Source organism: Rousettus aegyptiacus, unplaced genomic scaffold, assembly GCF_014176215.1.
Source record: "Rousettus aegyptiacus isolate mRouAeg1 unplaced genomic scaffold, mRouAeg1.p scaffold_m13_p_3, whole genome shotgun sequence".
Lineage (NCBI taxonomy): Eukaryota > Metazoa > Chordata > Mammalia > Chiroptera > Pteropodidae > Rousettus > Rousettus aegyptiacus.
In genome coordinates this window covers 40683081-40696432 of record NW_023416306.1, presented here as the reverse complement: position 1 = coordinate 40696432, position 13352 = coordinate 40683081, and the positions used below count along the sequence as shown (strand labels likewise).

General features: G+C 37.0%; 1 long non-coding RNA gene across 1 annotated transcript in view; it reads left to right on the top strand.

The window, feature by feature from the left end:
* LOC107501190 overlaps positions 1–13352 on the top strand; it is a 105850-nt gene that overhangs the window by 64462 nt on the left and 28036 nt on the right. Inside the window, exon 4 of the long non-coding RNA XR_001594701.2 lies at positions 3735–3868. This is a non-coding gene — a long non-coding RNA (uncharacterized LOC107501190). The remainder of the gene's footprint in view (positions 1–3734; positions 3869–13352) is intronic.

Below are 13352 nucleotides of genomic sequence, written 5' to 3'. Positions count from 1 at the left end.
CTACCCACAAGTGCATCAACACATATCTTTGCTTCATCTTCCCTGGTCATAGCGGAAGAGTCAGAAAGTATCATTTCTAAGGCTACCCTCTATCCCTGCAAGATGGATCAAACAGGAGCTATGCCATTGCTTGAAGGATGTAGCCAAATTTCAGTGATCTCACAGAGAAGGACTCAGGGAATGAATATGCTGTTCTCACTTATCTTCTGGCTTTTCTCTTGCTAGTGTTTCCTATTGACTGAACCTGACTGGAAGCCAGAGGGTAAAGGATCCCATTGATGTAAGCCATAAAGTTTCAATCTCCCAGGACACAAGGCAGAGGGGAGAAGGTGGAGAATAGACCTAGAGGCCAAAAGAAAATATACAGCACATCTTCCTTTTTCAGAGCCAGGCACTGAGGAGGATCTTCCAGTATTTTGTACTTCAGTGAGATTCAATCCCAGTAGCATGCCCAGAGTTCCCACCAATTAATGTGTAGGGGGCAGGAGGAGCAAAGAAGATTGAACTAGGACTCTTCCTTATTCTTCTGTACATCGGGTCCTCTAGCTAAAAAAGAGTTCAGTATTTCATCACAGTGTCCCTAAAAAGGAGGACAATGCTCGCTTTCACAGCTTATCCAAATAGTACCCTGTGGTGGACATTCTGTGGCTATGTCACACATCCCTTTTCCTTAAATCATTTTCAGTATATGAAGACACCTCTACTCCTCTGAAGTGGTACCCCAGAGGATATTACTCATGCTTCAGAAAGCTCAAGTAGCAATTAAATCAAAGATTACTTAAGGGGCCCTTTTTGAAACCACCTGCTCCCACCACCTACAGTGGAGAGCTGAGCTGAATACGTAATGGATGAGCTCAGAGAAGGATAAGATGACAGCATTTGCCACTTCTTTCTGTGTAGACAATTTAACTCCTCCTAGCTCTTTCTTGCTCCAGATCATATTTAATCAGCCCCAACTATCACACACCAAGAGATTGCTTTTGATATTAGGAATATATACTCCTATGAGTCATTAAAATTAACCTGTATTCAGTTACTGTGTGTAAGAAATTAAACCAGAAGGTTTCCCAAGGTCTGACACAAATAAAGAGGTGCAAGCTATGTTAATGCTGTTCTTAAACTTACTATAATACAAAGGAGAAGATGAATACCTGCTTTTCTGATTTAGATTTGAAGTTAGACTGTGTAGCTTTGTGCCAGAGTTGGCCACATCTGGACTGCTAGCAAATCACCCTCACTGAGATCAGACATAATAATGAGAAATCAAGTCACCCAGTTAAAAAGAGCTAAGCTTTACAAAAGACTTCATGTATGCTTCTGTTTATATAGGCAAATTGCTTACCCCAATGGCTCCTAGGCCACTGCACTTGCTGAGTCTCTGCCTGCTATTTTTGAGCTATAATTTATCATAACTAGAGCTTTATTAAAAATGTACTCTCTACTCTTCAGAGAACAAATAGGATAATCTGGTTTTTGAAGATATCAGAACCATTTATTTTTGAAGTTGGCAGTGCTGGCTGTGAACACTGTTCTGGGATGGATCTCTTTTGTGGAAGCAGTAGTTGTATATTTTTCAAAACAAGATTTTCTTTTTTCGTTTGCAAATAACAGTAAAATATTAAAGATGGTATGAAAAACTTAAAACATTTTGAAAGAGAAAGAGCAAGCAAATCACATACCCTGACTGGCAACCACTGCAGGGAGCTTCTTTGGTAATAGGGAAGAGAAAGGGGTAAGAACCAGGGCCCTCTGATCATAGTATCTGTCTCACAGCTGGCTGCCCCCATGCTGGGTGACTACACTGTCTGCTCCCTGGCTGTAAAGGGGACAGGAACAGATGGAGCATCTTTGAGGTGGTTGTCCACATTTGGCCAGAACCTTTTCTGGAACTCTATGACAACTAGTTCAAAAGTGGAAGCCTGCCAACTAGCTAGTTAGCTGCTTTCTCTTCATGAGGGGGAAGAGATGGCTTGAAATTAGAAAGACTTGGGTATGAATTGCAGTTCAAGCACATACCCTATGTGATCTTGGTAAAATTACTATCTCCTCTGAAATTCATTTTCTCATCTATAAAATAGAGATAATATCCACTACCCACCTGGAGAGATTGACTGCAGTTATTAATATAAAGCACCTGGCCTAGAGTAGATATTTATCATAATCATAGTAGCAAGCACTTACAAAGCACAGTTACTGTGCTAGGCTCTCTTCCAAGCACTTTATGTCTTCACTCATTTAATCCTAAAATGGCTGTGTGACTTAAGTACTATTTTTATCTCCATTTAACAGATAAACTGTGGCACAGCAAGGTTAAGTAACTTGTCCTAAAACACACAACTGCTTATGAGACATAGAGTCCGGATTCAAACCCAGGCAGTCTGGTCTTGGCTCTTGATCCCTAGACCTGTGCTCTTCCACTTATAAAAGTCTTACGTAGATTAATGGTAATTTCCCTACCCATAAGTAACAGTGTAATTTTTCTTCCCACAGAAATGGAAGGGAGTTTCATTACTGCTATTTTTGGTTAGCCATGGCTCCCATGAATTTGAGACAGCATCTTAGGCATCTGGATTTCTTTTTTTTGCAGTGAATGGCCTTTCATTTCACTGTCTAAGAAATCCAACACACTTCAAGTTGAGACTATTTAGTTTAAATCTATCATGTTCCACAGAAATCAGCTGATTTTGTTACATTGATGTACAATAGACAAACAACTAGCTGTTTAGGTGTTTTCAAATTTTCATCAGGTTGTCAGGGAATTATGGAGACATTCTAAGGCTGGAGAATCACAGACCACGAAGATGCAATCCGTTGTTAACTTAGACATCATTTGCCACTCAGCAACATCTACGGAGCAAAAATAAGTCACTGTCACCTTTGTAGGAGAAAACAAAAGAATATCATGCTAAATCAAGATCTTGGCTTGTCTTGATTTGCATGTTAGTGTTGTTCTACATTAATTGTTGTTTTTTAAATGTGAATATGGCAGTCATCAATAAACATTTATGAGTGATTGAATGAATGAACTGAAAGCTGCATGGTAAATTAATTTTGTAAATAAATCAAATTTTAAACTTATAGGGAAATTTACTATGTTGTAAAATGATTTTGTGAAACAAAGGCTTCTTCTGTGATAGGAATATTCTGGTTAGTATACTATTCAATACATTCGAATTTTGGTATAAGTTTTCTTAAAATAATTGTGTGTGTGTGTGTGTGTGTGTGTGTGTTTGTGTGTGTGTGTATGTGTGTGTGTGTGTATTCAGCAACAATAACAGAAGGCGTAATCTTGAGCCCTTGAAGGGCATTGAGGTTTGAGAATGTGGTTCCCATGGGTGCCACATATGGTTTTGCAGTAGCTACCTGTGAGTTGTTGGCAGTAATTTAACTGTAATCAGACACCATCTGTGATTGCCTTTCTTTTTTACATCAAAACCTCACTGAATAGAAATACCCCCCTTCCTCCCATCACCACCTCTCTCTCTGCTTCCCCCGCATCCCACCAATCTCTCCCAACAGACCTCATGATCTGTCTCTAATCAGTTTATTTCTACCCCAAGAGACAAAGAGGTAACAACTTAATGGCAAGTTGAATTTTCCAAGTGGTTAGGTGTAAACCTTCAATTATATGTCAGTAGAGATATGAGTATGAGCTAAAGCAGAAAAATCTTAAATTCCAAAGCTAGGTTTGTCAACGGGTCAGCCCAATAACAATTTTATGTTTCTCATTACAGATGATGTTGTAAAAATCAGACCAGCTCTGAAATCATACCAGTAAAATGGCATTTGAGAGAGCATGAAGGTGATTTATCCCCACAAATACTTCAGTTTTCAGAAGATCCTGTTTTTATATAATATGATGATTCAGGTATGATTTGTATTTGTAGTGTATATTTACATAAAGAGAAAAAGGAAATGTGATGGCATTTGGACTTTATCAGAATGGCTACAGAGTAGGAGAAATTGAAATTAGTTTACTGGACTTGAAACTAATTTTAGGTTTAAGAATATATGCATTTGACATTTAATCCTTAAGAATATGTTTTTAAATTCTTCTCTGTGACAAATACAATTTATTTTCTGTAATGTTTAATCAGCACACTTTTCCTGTTCAGCTCAGGTATAACAGCACATCTGTGTAAAAGGAAAAGATATCACTGGGTGTTGAGTGGTGATTCCGTTGTCCTTCTCCTGGTGGTAATGTAGCTGATATACAGGTTACTACATTTAGTCTATTTCATTTTCCAGGCATGGGCTGAAAAATAAGACAGAATTCGTCCCAAGCATAGAATAAAATGTATAGGAAGAACTGAGAGGATTTGAGCACTCATTGATTATAAAGGAAAAGAGCAAAGAAAAATCGAAGGCTTTCGTGAAGCATTCAGCCTGCTTGGTTGTGGATGGAACCTGCAGGAAGACCAAGTGAGCCAGTCATGACAGAGAAGGGAATCTTCCAGGGGAAGGAGGCAGTGGAGAATGGGCTTGGGTTAGTGTGAATGAGGTAAAAATGGGACAGAGAACTGGAAATCATCAGCAGGCATGTGGAAATATAGAAATGTGGTGAGAGTATAGATTTGGAGATCATCTGCATTAAACTGTCAGTTGATGCCTTAGTAAATGAGGTTTGTTTGGCAATTTTCTTCATCTTATTCTATTAAACATCTTATCAGTTTTTTTTTTTAAATAGATCAATTTACTTTTGGGAAAAAAAGGCAAAAGAATGTACATTCCAATTCAAGATGAATTGAACATACATGTTTACCCCTATACCCCTCATTTAGAAGTTCCACTGAAGTGATACTAAAAGAAATTTCTAGAAGAATGAGAAGTAGCTGGAAACATGTAAACAGTTAAACAGAATAGAAACACTGCAACCTGGAATGTGCAATGGAGGTCTGCAATGGAGGAAGCTCCCACCTGCCTGGACTGGCTAAAGGCTTAAAGTTACAGGAGTAACAAGAAAGAAGGAGTGAGCAGAAGATGTAAAACAGAGGACAGCTGCATGAGATCAGTGCCTGGCAGCCCCGCTTGCTCCCTGACCCTGGCAGAGCTACAGACAACCTGGACCTTGCCTCTAGGATCCTCCTCTAAAGATAGTAAATAAACCAGGACAAGCCATCATCTCTTTTGAGAGTTTTGACCCCTTAGCAGATGTTCTTCATTCTGGCATTTGGGTCCCCATGAACTGTCAGGGAGTTCCATGCGCACTTACCATAAAGCTAGTTCTTCTACCTTGCCTGCCCTTATACACAAATCTTCCAGATAGACCCAGGCAAGGAGAGTTCTATTGATGAAACAAATCTTCCTACTGAACAGAGGAAGAAGCATACACCTTCATTATCAATATTTATCCTTCAGAGAGGATCAAACACATGAGAGAAACAAGTAACATGAAGGAGGAAAACCAAAATTATCAGAGAAAATAGACATAATTCAGAACGCAGAAGAGCATTTTTACAAAATCCCTTAGTACTCTCAAAAAGATTTGAGAAAATTGTGCATCTGTAAAGTAAAATCAAATTGCTGTGAAACAGGAACACAGAACAAGTAAGGGTGTTCAGAAATTAAGTATGACAGTTGTAAGATAAATTAGAGGAAATCTACTAAACATATAGCAAAAAGACAAAGAGAGGATAAAAATGAAAGTAAGAGACAGAGAGGCCTAATTTAAGAAGTCATTTTCTAACCCATGGAGGTTCAAGAACAGTAGATCTTAATAAAAAGAAGGGGTAGAAATGCTTTTAAAATTTAATAGAAAAAGCCACAGAAATAAAGATAGACAAAGTATTCAAACTGAAAAGGCATACTGAAGTGCAAATGGGATAAATGGGAAAAACAAAAAATCTACTTAGAGACATCATGGAATATCAGAACACAAAGATTAAAGAAACATTCTTAAGCTTCTAGAGAGAATAAACTTGGACTTCAAAGGAATGAGAATTAGACTGGCAGAATACTTCTTATCATCACCTGTGTCTGTTAGATGACAACGAGGAAAAAACTTTCAAAGTACTGAAGGAAGACAATTTTCAACCGAGATATCTTTCTTTTTTAAAAACTGATGTATAATACCTGTGGTGAGAGATGCACATATCTTAAGTGTATAGCCTGATAATTTTGTGTGTTACCACCATCCAGACCAAGATATAGACTATTCCCATTACCCTAGGAAGTTCCCTCATGCCCCTTTCCAGTCCATACACATCACATACACTCCTCCCTCAAATAATTGGTATTTGGCTTCTGTCACCATAGATTTATATTCTCTGTTCCTGGACCCTATATAAATTTAATTATACAGTATGTACTTTTTAAGTCTAGCTTCTTTTGATCAATATAATTGTTTTAATATTCATCCTGATTGTCGCTGTAGTAGTAGTTTATTCATTTCTATTGCTGAGAAATATTCCATTACATTATTGTAATACGATTTGTTTATCCAATCTCCTTTTGGTGGGAACTGGATTGTTTCTAGTTTGAAGCTATTATGAATACAGTTGCTACAAATATTCTTACACAAGTTTTTGTGATTTGCTGACCATTTTTTTTTTGGATATATAAACAGGATTGGAATTGGTTTGGTCATAGGTAGATTTGTGTCTAAATTTGTCAGAAACTTCTATACAGCATTTTATTAGCAAATATTCTGAAGTTTTAGATGCTCTGCAATACTTGGTGTTATAAATCTTTTCAATTCAGGCCATTTTGGTTAATGTGCAGTGATATCTTGCTGTGAGTTTAATTTTATTTTCCCTGATGAGTGTTGATATTGAGCAACTTCTCACACACTTCTTAGCCATTTGGTTATCTTTTTTTTAAAGCTCCTTATCAAGTGTTGGCCCATTATTAGAAATTGGGTTGTTTGTTCTTTTCTTATTGATTTTTAGAACTTCTTTATAAATTCTGGATGCTGGTTTTTTTCAAATGCGTGTATTGCAAATATTTTCTCCTAGTCAGTAGCTTGCCTTTTCACATCTTTATTTAACCTAGAATGTTATACTTGGTCAAACTGTTTGGTGAGTATGAGAGCAAAAATAAAGACACCTTTTAGACGTTCATGTATCAGGATCCTTTCTTAGGAAGTTACTTTGGGGTCTCCTCTAAAAAGACAAGGGTAAAAATCAAGAAAGAAGAACATGTAAAAAATCAAGAAAGAGGAACATGTCTAAGGAACAATAGACCCCAAGAAGAAAGTTAAGAGATAAGGATAAAAGCTATACAATGGACTTACACTCTTGTTTGGAGCAGGAGAATACAGAGTTCAGAGAAAGACTTCTCTGGGGAAAAGGTCAACTCCATGAGCTGGGTGGCATGATTGGTAGTCTAGGTAATCCTGAGAATATGGCAAAAGTGCATCATTCTTCTATCAACAAAATAAAAGAAATAAATTACATCAGGAAAAACAAAAAACTTATGTCAGAAATTATGGTTCTGATATGGAATAAAAATGTGTTACTTCTTTTCTGATGTGGCACGTCCCAATTTTAAGTGCTTAACTGATTTGGCATAAGAACAGAGAATCTGTTTGACTGGAATGATTAGGATATAAATATTTTCCTTTAGTTGGCTAAGGAGTTATGCTATTGGACCTTTTAGAGAAAAAAATTTTCTAGCATATTACTTGGTTCTGCAATTACAGACATTAACTTACGATAACGTAAATCTATAGATTTTGGCTTTTAGAATCAACCTGTTTAGATGAAAAATGGAAGACCTATTTATGTTTGAAACACCGAATGGAACATTAAAAATCCTGGTGTACAAAATACAAGTACGACCGTAAAAGAATAGAGCACCAATATTATCATGTTAAATGTAAAGGAGTTAAGACACTAACTGGGTTGATGGAGCACAAGTAGGACATAGTGTTGGAACATATCGTGAGCTCCATGAGGGCAGGGATTTTTTGTTTTGTTTTGTTTTGGTAGGGAGGTATCTTCACTGCTATACTGCTGGCAGCTAAATGTTTAGTATATAATTTTCCCTTAGTACAAATTTATTGAGTGAAGCACATATTCAAAGTTACAAATGTAATATTTAGAGCAAAATATATGTTGCCTCATACTTGATTTCCACATCTTATTCCACATAGCAAGAAAGCCAGCTTTGTGGTTCTTGACCTTGGCCTAACCTCTGAAAAAAACTTTTCACGTCTCTCAGTTTTAATCTCTGAAGTCTACTATCACATTTTGTCTTAGGTGCTCACACACAGCCCAGTTTAATTCAGTCACCGAGGCTAGTCGGTGAAGCAATTTTGTGCAGATGCTCCACGTCTTAGTTTTCATTGAGCTCAGTGGCAGGACCTAGGAGCTAGAAATGTGACCAGTGGCCAGCATCTGTACCTAGAATAGGGCTTGCTGCATATTCAGGATGAAATATATACTTCTGAGGCACTAATGCCGAAACGACCAATATGATTGAATGAAACAAAAAGGAACTGGCATCAGTTGAAGCAATGTCTTTGAGTCGTTAAATTATTTGCTGTTGAGAAATTAGTAAATGTATATCTCTTTGATGAATGGTGTTGAGAAAACTGGACAGATACATGCAAAAAAAAAATGAAACTGGACCAACTTCTTACACCATATATAAGAAAAAACTAGAAATGGATTAAAGACTTAAAAGTAAGACCCAAATTCATAAAACTCCTAGAAGAAAACATAGGCAGTAAACTCTCTAATATGGCTATTAGTTTGTTTTTTTTTTTTTTTTTCTGACTTGTCTTCTCTGGCAAGGGAAACAAAAGAAAAATAAACAAATGGGACTACATCAAACTAATAAGATTTTGCACAGCAAAGGAAACCATCAACAAAAAGACAGCCTACTGAATGGGAGAATCTATTTGCCTATGATACATCTGATAAGGGATTAATATCTAAAATTTATAAAAAACTAATACAACTCAATAACAACAAAAACCAAACAATTGAATTTTGTGAAGGGCAAAAAACCTAAATAGGTATTTCTCCGAAAAGGAAATACAAATGGCCAATAGATGTATGAAAAGATGCTCAAGATTACTAATCATCAAAGAAATGAGATATCACCATACACCTGTCAGAATGGCTATCATCAATAAATCAAGAAAAAACAAGCGTTGGTGGAACTGCAAATTGGTACAGCCACTATTATGGAAAACAGTCTGGAGTTTCTTCAAAAAAAAAAAACAAATAGAACTACCTTTTGACCCAGCAATTACACTTCTGGGTATTTATCCAAAGAAAATCAAAACACTAATTTATAAAGATCTATGCACCCCTATATTCACTGCAGTACTATTCACAATAGCCAAGATATGGAAGCAACCTAAGTGCCTATCAATAGAAGATTGGATAAAGAAGTTATGGTACATATGCACAATGGAATATTACTCAGTCATAAAAAATGAAATCTTGCCATGCCATTTGCAGTGACATGGATGGACCTGAAGGGCATTATATTGAGTGAAATAAGTCAGACAGAGAATGACAAATACCATATGATTTCACTTATGTGTGGAATCTAAGAAACGAAAAGAACAAACTAAATGAAAACAGACTCACAGATATGGATAACAAACTGTTATTACCAGAAGGGAGGAAGTTGGGAGACAGAGGGAAGGGATGAAGGGGTCCAAATTAATAGTTACAAAACAGTCACAAGGATGTAGAATACAGCATGGGGAATATAGTCAATATTATTATAATGGCTATGTATAGTGCCAGATGGGTGCTAGAGTAATTGAGGGGATTACTTCATAAATTATATAAATGTATAACCATTGTACTGCATACTTGAAACTAACGAAATTAAAAACATTAGTAAATGCCTAGTGTCTTAGCTCAGGCTGCCATAACAAAATACCATAGATTGGGTTGTTCAAATATCAGAAACATATGTCTCACAGTTCTAGGGGCTAGGAAGCTGAAGATGAGCTTTAGCATGGTTGGTTTCTGTTGAGACTCCACTTCTGGTTTGCAAATTGCCACTTTCTTACTGGGTCCTCCCAGGGTGAAGAAAGATAGCTTTGGTCTCTTCCTCTTCATATTAGGACACTAATCTCATCATGGGGATTCTACCCTTGTGACCTCATGTAAACCTAATTATCTCCTAAATGGCCCACTTCCAAATGCCATCACAACAGAGGTTAGAACTTCAACATAAGACTTTTGGGAAGACCCAACTATTCAGTCCATTAACACCTAGCAAATTTCAATTTAATTCTGCTCATCTTTTCTATTTTAACTTGAGGAAAAGAAGCTTGTTGCACTGATCAATTTGCGGCTTTAAGGACTAGGTATGTATGGGCAAAACACTGGAAAGTGTCAGAGGAGAAACAGAATATATAAGCAGGAAATCTCTAATTATGATTTCTCCTCATTTGCAAAAAATGGAAATAGAATAAGGAGACTTGAAGACTCGTTTGAGATCTAGACACTAACTAACAAGGTTAGAATGGATAGATCAAAATCCACTTAAATTCCAGGCAAGTGCTTTTTCTGTAGTGCAACACCTCTTCTGTTCTTGTCGCTGATCAGCCACGGATGGCCAATTTGTAAAAAATCATTACTTTTGCCATCTCATCTAGAAAGGCTTGAAAATTTACTTTAAGAATCTTACAGAAAGGCTGAAATAGTGAACATCAGTGAGACTATAAAGATCATAATGAAGTGGGGTAAGGGATAAAAACTTTGCTGATGGAAGATCCAATCCTATGAAGAGTAACAGGACTGAGAGATATTATGTGGATATTATGAATGCATCTATATGTTAAAAATCATTTTTAAGTCAAGGAGTCATTTGATAACATGCTAATACTTTAAAAACATCTGGTCGAATTTAGTAAACAATCCATTTCATCATGTTAGGAATTTAGCCATTTTACTAAATTCATTATATTTTTTATTAAACCTGTTTGAGTGAGCCAAAAAAAGAAAAAGTCCATATAAGAAACGAATGAAAAGGTTATATATTGGGTATGCTTGCATATGTCATAGACTCTGGAAGGATCTGCAAGAAAGGTAACAAGGCTTTCCTGTAGGACAGGTAGGGAGTGGGATCACGAGGGAGAAGGCTGGGGAGACCTGCATTTCAGGTCTTATTTGCACCTTTTAAATTTTGGACCTTGTGCATGAATTACTTACTCAAAACTTTTAAACATAAAATTTAAATTTAAAATTAAAAAATAAACCCAGTTGAGTTTTTGAAAGTTAAATTTGGGGAACACCATAAGCTGTCTTGCTGGTGCCGGGAGTAAAATGTCTAGAAACATCTTGGCAAAGTTTCTAGTCTTTTGTCGGAGCTGTTCAGGAGAGCCATGGCCTCTGCCTCCACAGGAGCTGTGCTGCTTTGCTTTTTTATTTACTGTGACGAGGTGGTATGCAGAGCCCCAGAAGGGAAGGCTGCACCTTAGTCACTGGCAAAGTGCTGACTTGAGAAGTTTTGTTCTCAGTCATGTTTTTTTCAATAAAAACTGGCTTCAGGCTTTACTATCTTTTCCCTCTAAGTCCACACAAATGTCTAAATTGCATTCGTATTTCCAACTACAAAGTTAACATGACCAGCAAAAAGGGAAACTGTCTATTTCCCAAGACTTGCTTTTACTATGGATTTTTCAAGCATGAAGCTTTTAATAAGCCCTCTGCATGCAGTATTTCATTTCCTTCAGACGAGACACTACCTCACGGCCTCCACACGCCCTCCCCTTGGCTCACAGCAGCTGCCTGCCTGTGTAACCTGCCCAGGGTGGTGTCCAGCTTCCCTCCATGGCACCCAGTTTGTTTTTAAACAGGTATAGTAATTTAAAAATTTTAAAGTGGCATGTGTAGCTACTTTTCTCTAATACAACAAAGTTGCATGCTTAAGCAATAGTGGAGAATAGCTGAATACCTGAGCATAAGGCACTGATGTTACAAGGGACTACAGTTATTGAAGAATGCTGGTGAAGAGAATTTTGAAGCTTTGAGACTTGGCACTCCTGGAATATCAAATATTTTCTTTTCTCTTTCTTGTTTTATTTTTTTGGACCCCCAAAACAACAAATACCATTTTTTTTTTCTTGGAACACATACGGAATTTAGAGATAAACCAATAGCCCTTTTAGACATCAGCTTTTTATTAAGCGTCGGGTGGAGTAGGGTGAGCATTTCCAAAGACAGCTCGCCAAAAAAAGGTGGTAAATCAGCATTTTACAATCCACCATGAGGGTTTAAAAAGGCAAGACCTTAAATGATACTGCTGGGGATTACAGACTTTGCTATAATTGCACACTGGGGCACATCCATGTCAGAGGGAGCCTTTTATTTATTCCTCCAGTCATATCTTACCTCTTGATGGGCTGAAACTGGACTGTGTACTGCCTGAATTACATCTAGAAACCTGATGCTGTCAAATGCACCATCCATGGAACATGGCCAAAAGCTGTCATTTATATCCCTGCAGATACTGTTTCTCACTGTTTTGAAAGGAAAGTGGAGGATGAAGAGAATTTGAAAGCCATGAACCAGGTGGGCCCCTTTTTAGGGAGCAGTAAAGAAAATTCAGGGATGATAGACTTAGTGTATGCACCTTTATTTGTGTTTTTGGCCCTTGCCAAAATATCAAGGTTGGCGTCCACTTGGATGAGGTCTGATTTGGGTTCTTTAAAATAAGTAACAAAATGGAAATTTTAAGTCACAAAGACTTAGCAGAGACTTCGTGACTCTCCAAAGGATTTCCTACTTCTCTTTAATGGTTTAGTTCTCTGCTCACAAGATCCTTTCCTTTGTTACTATTATTTCTGTTTATTTTTGATGTCTAATATGTATACTAACCACCTTCTTTTGAGGTTTTGGCAACAAACTAATGTCTGTATCAACATTAGGATGAGTGAGGACAGGAACTTTATGTCTGATTTGTTTACATCCCTTTTGGGGTGGGGAGTGTGGAGGGCAGAATTGGTTGGCAGTGTTGTCAAACACATATTGACTCTTTTTAATGTGGCTTCCCTAGGCAAGTTCCCTCTCTTTTCTTCAGCAGCAACATTAAACAGTAACAAAACTTCAGTATGAACAGAAACACTTCTCCCCAGGAATTTGCAAGCATCATGGGTTCTGTTTATTGTAACAGTGTGACATTTATCTTTCTGAGAAAGGTACATGTAGATCTCCCTGTGCCTTTACTTCACTAAAAGAGATAACAGTTATAATTTACTAATCCCATTTGTTTCCCAAAAGAGGAAAAAAATCACTAATTTTACCGCAAGTACCCCATATTTCATGTTATATAATGTCATTGACTATAAGAACCACCATTATTTTATAGATTGCTAAGAAAGAAAAAATGCTATCAATTCAATTTACATAATGTTTTTCTCTCAGTTAGAATTTTTATTT